The following is a 10393-nucleotide window of genomic DNA, read 5'->3' on the forward strand; positions in this document are numbered from 1 at the left end:
CTGACACATAATTACATAATTGCATTTTGCTATTTACCTCTGGTCAGTCGTAAGTGGTTAGTCGACGAATGCAGACATATTGAGACCTGTATTCTGTAGTTCAGTTTTAACAATCAGTCTTGTGTTTATATTTTTTAATTTTTATTAAGTGCAAGTTTTAGAGTTAGTGAAGTTGACGTAGGCCTACAATATGGTGGTTGTGATTCCTGACTTAGGCTTGTCACAAACGCTCTGTCATGATTTGTTTATTTTAACCTAGTTTGTAATTCTGTGATTGGTGTTAAAAAAAATACTTTACCTGAAGAAGAGATCAGATTGTAGATCTCCAAACGTAGTATTACAGATTTTTTTTATCATTGAACCATGGAAAATGGAAAAAATCCTGTTTCCTTCACAATCCTTCCATCGTTAAAAATAAACTCTAAACAAAGAAGACCCTTTAAATATTCTGCAAAATCGTATGAAACGGAATATATTTAGATTTTTTAACTGTCAGAGGACATAATTTAGTTTAACCGCTGAGATTTTGAGAATACAGCAGAGGCGTTATGTCGAGCAGATTGACATTTATCTCTCACATTTCACCTGAGGGATTAGCCGAGTCTTCTGTGCCCAATTACACTCTATAATTGAATCGTAGCAGAACAAATCCTGTCGTTTACGTTTTGGAATGAAAGCAATTTAAAGTTTTCAGCGTATTGGTTTTAGGGAACCGAAAGTACTTTTTCGGTTATCAGCACTAAATTACGTTTATTTTTTAGGATTTTTTATTTAAATTAGTATATTAAAACATTTGGTCCTAAAGTTGATAGCCACTGTGATCTCATATTGACAATGTTACTGCTAGACAGAATAATACGTTATCCGTTACCGTTACCCGTTATCAGTTACCCGCGGCTTCGCACGCAATGTTCAATATCGACGGGTTTAGCCTTCTTAGTGAAAGCATTAATGATGTAATATGATGGAGGCCTATGATTTTTTGAGTCAGAAATAGATATATATCTGATACTTATTATTTAACTGTTTATAAAGCTTGTATTGGTACGTATTTCAGGTATTGCGCATGTAGATGTATGTATTTCTGCTTCAAAGTAATTAAATTTCTGACGTCGCAGTTGAATTTACCCACCATGATACCCCGATCAAGAAAATATATACACTGTAAACAACTCAGAAAACTTACTTAAACAAAGCGTCGGCTGCCAACTGTTTAGACTAATATCCAGAATTGTTTAGTCTTTTCAGTGATAAAGTTGCGTTTAGAAAATCGAGGAGCACCATTGACTTATGCCACAGCTCACACGATAAAACGTCACATCTTGTCTATGCAAACCACAAAAACCGCTAAATAGAACTTGTTATGCACTCTAAAAACAACTGCGGTTCTACTAACTTCCCCAAAGTATTCGCAAGAGCAAAGTGACATCCAACTTAAGGCTGACCTTTTAGTGATCCTATGCTGATGCTATTATAGTCTCACTTTCTAAGACAAAACTGAGGATCAATAATTATCTTCAAAATAACGATATCTCCAGATAATTCTGTCTGGCCGATAAAGAATCTGATGAAAATGCCTGACATCCATTGATGTGGTCGAATGTAGATTGGTTAAAGAGAGTAGAACTTTTAACAATAATAACCCTCTTAAGAATGAAAAAAGTAATCAGAAAACTCTCTTTAAAGACATGCAACAAGTTGAATAAAAGGAATAAATATAGCTTTCATAAAATTCTACTCATTGGATTAATGCCATTAAGTGCAATCACAGTGACAAACTAATTGACACATTTAACATATTTCATTCGTACGAAATAGTAAATTAAATACTTATAAATTTTTTTGAGACATATGTATGAGATATTTATATTGATAACTTTTATTTCGTTTAACATTTACTTGGAAAGTTTCAATAAGCGATGCGATGACGGTTGGATCAGAGTCTCAAGAAATCTCTTTAGCGAAAAGTAGGTCAAGTGCGTAAATAAAAAGACTGCGTGATTTCGTCTCGCATTTCCTTTGACAATCAATGAATCCTAATTCAATGAAAAGTATTATTCTGTTTAGTGAACAGTTCATTTTTCTCCAAACACCTTTGGCATTCTTATAATTACATTTTAACTTAAGGGTATACTTGAGTGAACTTTAAGCAGTGTCATGAAGTTTTGCGCAGTTGATAAAACGAAAAGGCCATAACAGTTTTAGGTTCAACGTACACAATTTTTAAATTTGTATTGAAATTTAGAATTTTAAACTATAGCTTTCATAAGAAAACACATTTTTTATACTTTTTTAATTTAATACGTGATCAACTTCGCTGAATCTTAATTTTATATTAACTTAATTAATTAAAATCAATTTTTACTTCTTAGGCTTGCTTGGTCAATACATGGAAATTTACACATTTAAACTGTATATTCATCCACTTACTGAATAAAATTTGAGTTAAAAATCCCAAATATAAATAAATCAGTGCTAGATTTATATAGTTATACTCGTAATAAATTAGGTATTATTTACTTTTCAGCATACATTGTATAAGTATAATTTTTCAAATAAAATCTTTTTAGATAAGTTCACAAAAAATTATTCGAAACTAATTTTGTCTCAAAATAGTTCAGAACTGGAGAAGCAGTTACAAAGAAATAAATGGCTGAACATTTTATAAAGCCCAGCGTTCTCTGCGCGATTCTGTCATCTATACCTTCAACGGAAATGTCATCGATCACCCGTCTGAATGCTATTGATATTCCCTAACATATTAGTTATGCACTCAGAAAGAAATCTCCATTCCTTATTCTGACCCTATTCTGTCTCATTGCTTCAGCCCCGGAAACTTGTGTGCTAAACGAGTGAATGATAGGGTAAATGATGACAATTGGTTACAAAATATTCCCAAATATGTCAGAGGTCAGGGACATTTCTGCAAAATTCTAATTCCTCGAACCCTCCTTGTCTCGGTGTAACCAGGCACGAAAGCAAAAGGCCCTTGGCAATGGATTTTGGCTGAGCATCATTGAAGTTACTCTGTACGCTGACAAAATTTCTCTTTTGTACGTTGGGGATGTACATTTCTTTTCTGTGCGATTGTATGTTTGTCTATCTGTCCGTAGCACATCTCGAGAGTTACGTTAGCTGTAGATTTGAAATTTTGCATGTAACCTCAGCGAAGCCTATAACGTGACACGTGGTGTGGCGTACCCCTACCTCATCACTAAAATACTTATGATTATTTATGAGTAAGTTTTAATTTTCAGTGAAGGATATATTGTATAACTAACAAAAAATAGTCATTAAAAGGATTAATTGTGTAGTAACGATAGGAGTGTAAAAGCAAGGTGATGGAATGAAAACTCATATAAAATAAATTGTATAATTGCTATATAAGATAAGAATACGAGAAAAAAACATCATAAACATACTCGTACAACGTATTACGCAAGAAATTAATCGTAAAATTATTGAAGTGAGTGTTTTTAGAGACTTATACTCAGATGTTACATTTAAACTAATGTGTTTCAGGAAATAAACTCTGTTAAGTACTTAGTACAAGCCTATTAATAACAGTAAAACATACAGTTCATTATAGCTACTTAAATTATATATTATTTTCATATACATTTTAATTTACATCTGTTGAAGATAAAGGTATAATTTTTTGTTAAGCGTGGTTAGTAATTGGTTTATCGTTTTTGGCTATTGCTTATATATCATGCAAATTGTATTAATGTTATAACATATTATATTAAACGTTAACTTATTATTTATTTAAATTATGCTCGTTAGTTTTATAAAGTCACAGAGTAAGGCTATTTTATTTTTCCAGATTGAACTGCTGATATCGAGAATTACACAGAAGCCTAGTAGAATTACAAAATAAAATGAGAACTGAGTGAGCAGCAATACTCTCTGGTGGTAGTGGTTGAGATGTGATATTGAAGTTCTTATTTATTTATTTATTTATTTATCTACGGTAACACCATTATTACATGTAAAAAAAACAATAAGATATTCTTATATTCAACAATGAGCCAATAAAAATGATCCACATTATAAATTAATAACAATGCCAAAGTAAACTGCTACAACATAACAATAACATATAAAATAGACTATATAGAAAATAACAATAATAGCATAGCAACAATAATAAATAGTAACAGTAATTATACGATCAAATATACATCCATCTGCACTTACACATATACTACGTAGGAATAATTTATAACAATGAAAAGGAAAAAAAAAGAATCAAATGTATACATGTAGAAAAGAGTAGAGGAAAAAATAGAAAGAAAGAAATATATACACATATTACAATGAGCCAGGTGTCAATGTCTACATCAAAAGAAAATGTTTTTTCAGGTGCATAACACTATCACTGCAAAAGTCATGCCGGGAGGAGACGAGGTTTCCAAGTCTGTGAAGTCTCGGGATAGTGCTGTGATGTACATAACTGGTTGAGTAGACACGACGGCAGAAAGTGTGAAGGGACCTGGTCTGATGAGGCACTCGGAAGTCGATCCGCCTGAGCAGTTCTGGACAATTCACGTCTCCGTTAATTAGTTTATGGAGAAAAACCACATCTAAAAGTTGTCTACGCTTCACAAGCGAGTTCAAACCCAAGGAAATCCCCAAATCCTCCAATGGCACAGTTCTGCATTCAAATCCACATCTGACTCTAACCACCCGCAAGAAGCGATCCTGGACACTTTGGAGCTGCTGGATATGACCAACCTGATAGGACGACCAGACAACGCTGCCATATTCAAGCACTGACCTCACCAGAGCAGTAAAGATAAACTTCATAGCTGCAACACTCAGTCCGCTTCTTGAAGTTCTGATCAGAAATCCCAGATTACGAGAGGCTTTAGTGGTGATGGCATCAATGTGGGATTCAGGGCCAAGACTGTGGGAGATTATGATTCCAAGATCTCTAATAGAAGTTTTACGAATGAGAGCAGAGTTATTGAGTATGTAATCAAACAGTATAGGAGCGGAGGAACGGTGAAAGGTGATGACTGCGCATTTAGCAATGTTCAACTTAAGACTGTTCTGCACACACTAATCATCCAATCCAAGAAGGCAACGTTGAAGTTTTAAGCAATCCTGCAGGGTTGAAACGGATGTGAATATTTTTATGTCATCAGCAAATAATAAACATTCAACATCGATACAGTCAATGATGTCACTGATAAATAAAGTGAATACAAAGGGACCCAAGTGGGAACCCTGTGGTACGCCAGAGGTAGCAAGAAAAGGTCGGGAGGTGGCACCAGAAAATTTTACAGTCATGGACCGATTTGATAGATATGAACGGAACCACTGAAGAAGGCTGCCCAAAACACCATAAGCCTCCATCTTAGCCAAGAGATGTGCATGACTGACTGTGTCAAAAGCCTTCGAGAAGTCAATATAAACACTGTCGACTTGACTGTGGTTTTGAAAAGAAAAGAGGATAAAATGTAGTCCTGATATAGAACGAGATTGGTGACTGTAGACCTACCAGGTGTGAAGCCGTGCTGCCCATGAATAAGCATCAAGGTTATTTTGATACAAGCTTTCATCCCAGAATCATACCCTTCTCACAGCTCGTGACAAATCCCTTGTATATGAGACGGGAATTGGACGAATTCCTTTTAAGGACATTGCGCAATGCACCCATCAAGATAAGTATTTGTAATAAACTGAATCAGATTACTGACAATATACTAACTTCTAAAGTGAAACCAATTACCGAACATTTACTAACTAAGCATGATACTATGTGTCTGGTACATGTTGAGGGAATCTACCAAAGACTTTTTAATAGTTTATCTTAGTAAAATCGTTTGTTTGTGTTAAATTTACTCGTATTAAACTCAATAAGAATAATAATTCTTTGTCAGTTTGTGCACTTAAATAGAGACTACAGTAAAATACGAAGGAAATAAGGTCAGGATTGATATTAAGGGAGAAAATATCCCATTGGGGGATCCCAATTCGATGGGAGATGGCGTGGATCCAAATCCTCTTAGAGGGCATAACAAATAGTTATTTCTCTCATCCGAACTATCTGATAAAAGAGAGAATTAAAAATTGAGTTGTCGAGCTACCGCTCTTGGTTTTTGTGTCACACAGAAAGGCCCATTCTCAAATACGAACTCCATGAACCACTTCACATCTTCCAATTCAATGTTAAATTTGATTGAATTGCTTGAATTGTTATTACTGTGGAGTTATTATTACTAATAGTTACACAATTATACATAGTATTACTAATCTTTAATAGCGTTGTAACATGCAATATAACAGGCATCGTACTTTTGAAATAAAGGAAGAAATAAGAAGCTACATTGCAGGATCTTAGCACTATTGTATTGATTTCTTGAAAACTAAAACTATAAACAAACATAAAGTGATTAAAGTTTATGAAGGAGGGAGGGAGAGATTATAATGGATGAAAACTTTAAAAAACCTTGAAATTAATTGTTTAATGCACCGTCACTTTCATAACTACTTGAGCATATTTATAACCATTTTCTAACCATCCCTAACAATTTTATCATTTATAATGAACGGTATGAATATAGAAAATTACTGCCCTATATCATAATGCGTTTAATTATGAAAATTAAACCAAAAACGTTTTGATACATTTACTAACGGACTTAAGAAGGGTTGAAATGAAGTGTTGAAGGTAAAATTAATTGCGTCAGAAATAATAAATACAGGTGTTCTGTTGATTTAAAAAAATCCTAGTTAAACTCGTATTCCAACAGTTAGACTTTTCTATTCATTCCAGCATGCGTTAAAACTTTTATAATAATATATTACATCATAACATACTTTAAATTAGTGTCCTTTAAAGGGACAAATAGCTAATGGCATGATTGGTTACATCTGATTGCAAAAACTTAGATAACAAGAGGTTAATAAGTAAAGGTCAGAACAATCAGTGCTTGGAATCTAACACCATTACAACTGTCAGGAAAGATCGACTTTGTCACTAAGTTAACTAAGCGCTTCATTGTCACTGAATTTATACCTTTAAGATTCTGGTATGACATATATCAACTTTATTTTATATAGTATTTATGTGTTATACTGCGTTTAAAAGATAATTAAGTAAATTAAACATTGGGTTTAGTTTAAGCTATTTATTTTTCTAACTTGTAATAACGAACAAGATTTTGAAAATTGCAAAACTTTATTTTTGCAAATTAGCCTTTTATTTATTTCCTTCTATGGAACTTTTACTATAGTAAAATACATTTTATTTTATGCACTGGTAGTTCTGTCTTTAATTTCTTAAAACTGCCCTTGACTCCTGTTCGTACACAGTTATTTAAAATCCATACAATAATTTTAATTATTATATAAAAAGGAAACATTAAATCAGGCAGGTCCGATAAATCTTAATACGAAGGTTTGCTTGCACATTTTTCGAGAACAGTTAGACATACAGTGGACAGATGTTAAAATATTGAAGATATTAAAAGAACGACACGAATAGTCAGTAACAAGAGGTGGATTTTAGAGAGAGATGTTTTTCAGACTGCACACGCGTATATTTTCTCGATCGGCGTAAGAGGGCAAACTCAACTGTGGCACTGGAAATGTAATAATATGTGCTCCTGAAAGCTCGCAACATAGAATATACAGCACTCGTTCTTACCTACGTACCGTAAGTAATATCACGGACAGAATGAGGTTAGTATGCTAAATGCATTATGCTGACTCTATAAATGATATTAGCCACCTGAAATCTTCAATAAAACTAATTTTGCTGTCAATTTAACACAATTTGTAAAAAAAATCTTTGATGCTTTGTTTGAAACAGATATTTGAAAATTTGAATAAGTTAAAACATGTGTACAACGTTATAATATGAAAAGCAAACAAATCCACATATAACGTATACATCAATTTTAAAAAAATACGCTAAACTTGATTTGAGTTCAAGAAAATCATTATGAGCACGAAATGGATTAAACACTTCACATACAGTCTGTATCAAGTTGGTTTCTTTTATATACCCGGGAGTGTTGGATTGGATAGTATTTATCTGGTTAGGTAAAACGATATGATACCTGATTTCCACATCGAATGGGATTATTTAGTAAACTTGATGCTAGATTACTGATGCTAAGATTAGCAAGAGCAGCAAACAAGTTTCAAATTGGAATAAGCTAATTAACTGCAAGCGCTCCTGTATTCTATCGCTACTTGTGTTCATTGTTCGACGCGCGTCTTGTTTCACCATCAATTAGAAATGTATTGCTTAGCTTTCCGTAAAGCTTGCCTTAGCGAGTGGGCTACTCATAAATTTGTTTCTCTATCGCATTCAAATCTATAATAACAATAAACAAGTATTTAGCAAAGAATAATAATTGCAGTTTAATTGGTTGAGTTTTAGCAAAGCTTAATCATCGAGGGGCTAAACACATTTAATTTATGTTTGTCTGTCTGTATGTCTGTTCCCAATTAATAGTTAATTAATTATCCAAATTGCCATGTGGTTCAGTGACATAAGTATCAGTGCACCAGGTATAAATACTTTAACTAAAACCTACCTAAATCTTGAGGCCAGTGAGCCATAAAATCCTATTTTTGAGCACAATTATTGGGTGTGTTTTTTGTCCAATCCCCAAGATATGAGCTTTAAGATGTAGGATAAATACTTTCTTATGGGTTTGTGATGTGACCCATTCTGCATTAACATCGTTTCAGTGAAGTTATAAATACCGCTTGATTTAAAAAAAAAACAACGTTACGAGTATTTGTGAACTTTGACGGTGTTTAAAGAAGCAGGTGAGAGGTGGAGGTTTGTGAGGGTTGGAAAAACAGAATAAACATTTATTATACTGCAATAATAAATTGTTTTAAATGTGATGTTGATTTTATTGCTTCTTAATTTATCTCTTGAAGTTTTATATTTACGATTCCATGTTCAGGTTAATATTAACTTTTGCTGACCTTTTATTACCTGAAATAAAGTGGAACTTTCAGATAACTCTATATAAAGTAAAGAAGACGCCGGTAGTACAGTAACTTTGATTTAATACCGCCAAGTGCAGTGTTGTGTTTCTTGTCTCGGCAGGTAAAGTTAAGAGTACTACATATCCTACTATTGTTTTAGGCACAGTTGTCAAATGAAATCAGTCTTTATTGGCTTTGAACAACATACGATATTGCATAGAAACAGTCATTAGCCTATCTACTCATTCACACACAATCATACATACAAAAAGTTCCTCATCCAGACAAACATGCAATGCCTATATCAGATCCTGTTAAACCGTGCTTCGATTTTAATTTCCCAGGCGGCTTTCCATGAACTCAACCCACCGTGTAAAAAGAACCTGTCAAACAATAGGCGTTTAAGGCGAGATTTAAATTCTTCATCATCTGCCAATATTTTAAGATCCTCAGGGAGCCTATTGATCAACCTAACGCCAGCCGCCAGTGATGGCAAATTATGAGACGCCACCATTCGTTGGGGTTGACTGCGATAGTTGTCCCTGCCTCTTGTCTCATACTGATGAATGTTCCATCCATTGTGCCCTTTGATTTACAGAACACAGCCACCTGGAGGATGTAGAGGCAGGGCAAAGTCAGTAAACTAAGCTCCCTGAAGGCATCCCTGCACGACTCTCTTCTCTTTAATTTTGAAATGATTCGTACAGCATTCTTTTGAAGGCGAAACACTCTCAAATCAAATCAAATCTTTCCAGTTTGTTGTTTGCACACAACATGGTGTGTCTCAGAATAGATTGTGGAAAATGTAGTGTACCAGTGTGACTTCACATTTTAAAGACGGTGACACCGATGTTGACTGGTCCGAAACTCAAAATCAAAATATACAATGAATTTCACGTCATTGACACTCAGGTGTTGAGTGAGGTTCCTCCGTTTAGTGGTTTGCACGTCACGAAATTAGCTAAGTATAAAATTAATCAAATAAATATTTGAGGCTGTATATCTCTCAAAATGTAGCCAATAAGCCAACACAAAAATACTAAGGTTAACAACATAGTTTTTTCGGCGTACAACTTATTATAACATCTGGTCGTCTCAGAGTGCTACCTTTTCGGTGCGAATTTCCATAACATCTTGTTTCTTACCATTGGAGCTCTTTGGCGTGCATATGTGAACTTTTAAATGTGAAATTATCACCACAGCTGCGGAGGCTTTGATAGATCATAATCGTCCACCCATCCACAGTTTGAAAGTTAGGTGAATTAAACGGTTTTAGTACTGTGGGTATCTGCGTCTTTCCTATAGTTTATTTAAACTATTATTATTACCCTCGCTTTATCGTTTATGTTGCTGGCAATACCAAAATATGTAACATGATGTATGTACAGAATAATGTGAGTGTTGCATTGGTATGTCTGGCATGTTGTGAGCG

The sequence above is a fragment of the Homalodisca vitripennis genome, chromosome 5 (assembly GCF_021130785.1).
Source record: "Homalodisca vitripennis isolate AUS2020 chromosome 5, UT_GWSS_2.1, whole genome shotgun sequence".
Lineage (NCBI taxonomy): Eukaryota > Metazoa > Arthropoda > Insecta > Hemiptera > Cicadellidae > Homalodisca > Homalodisca vitripennis.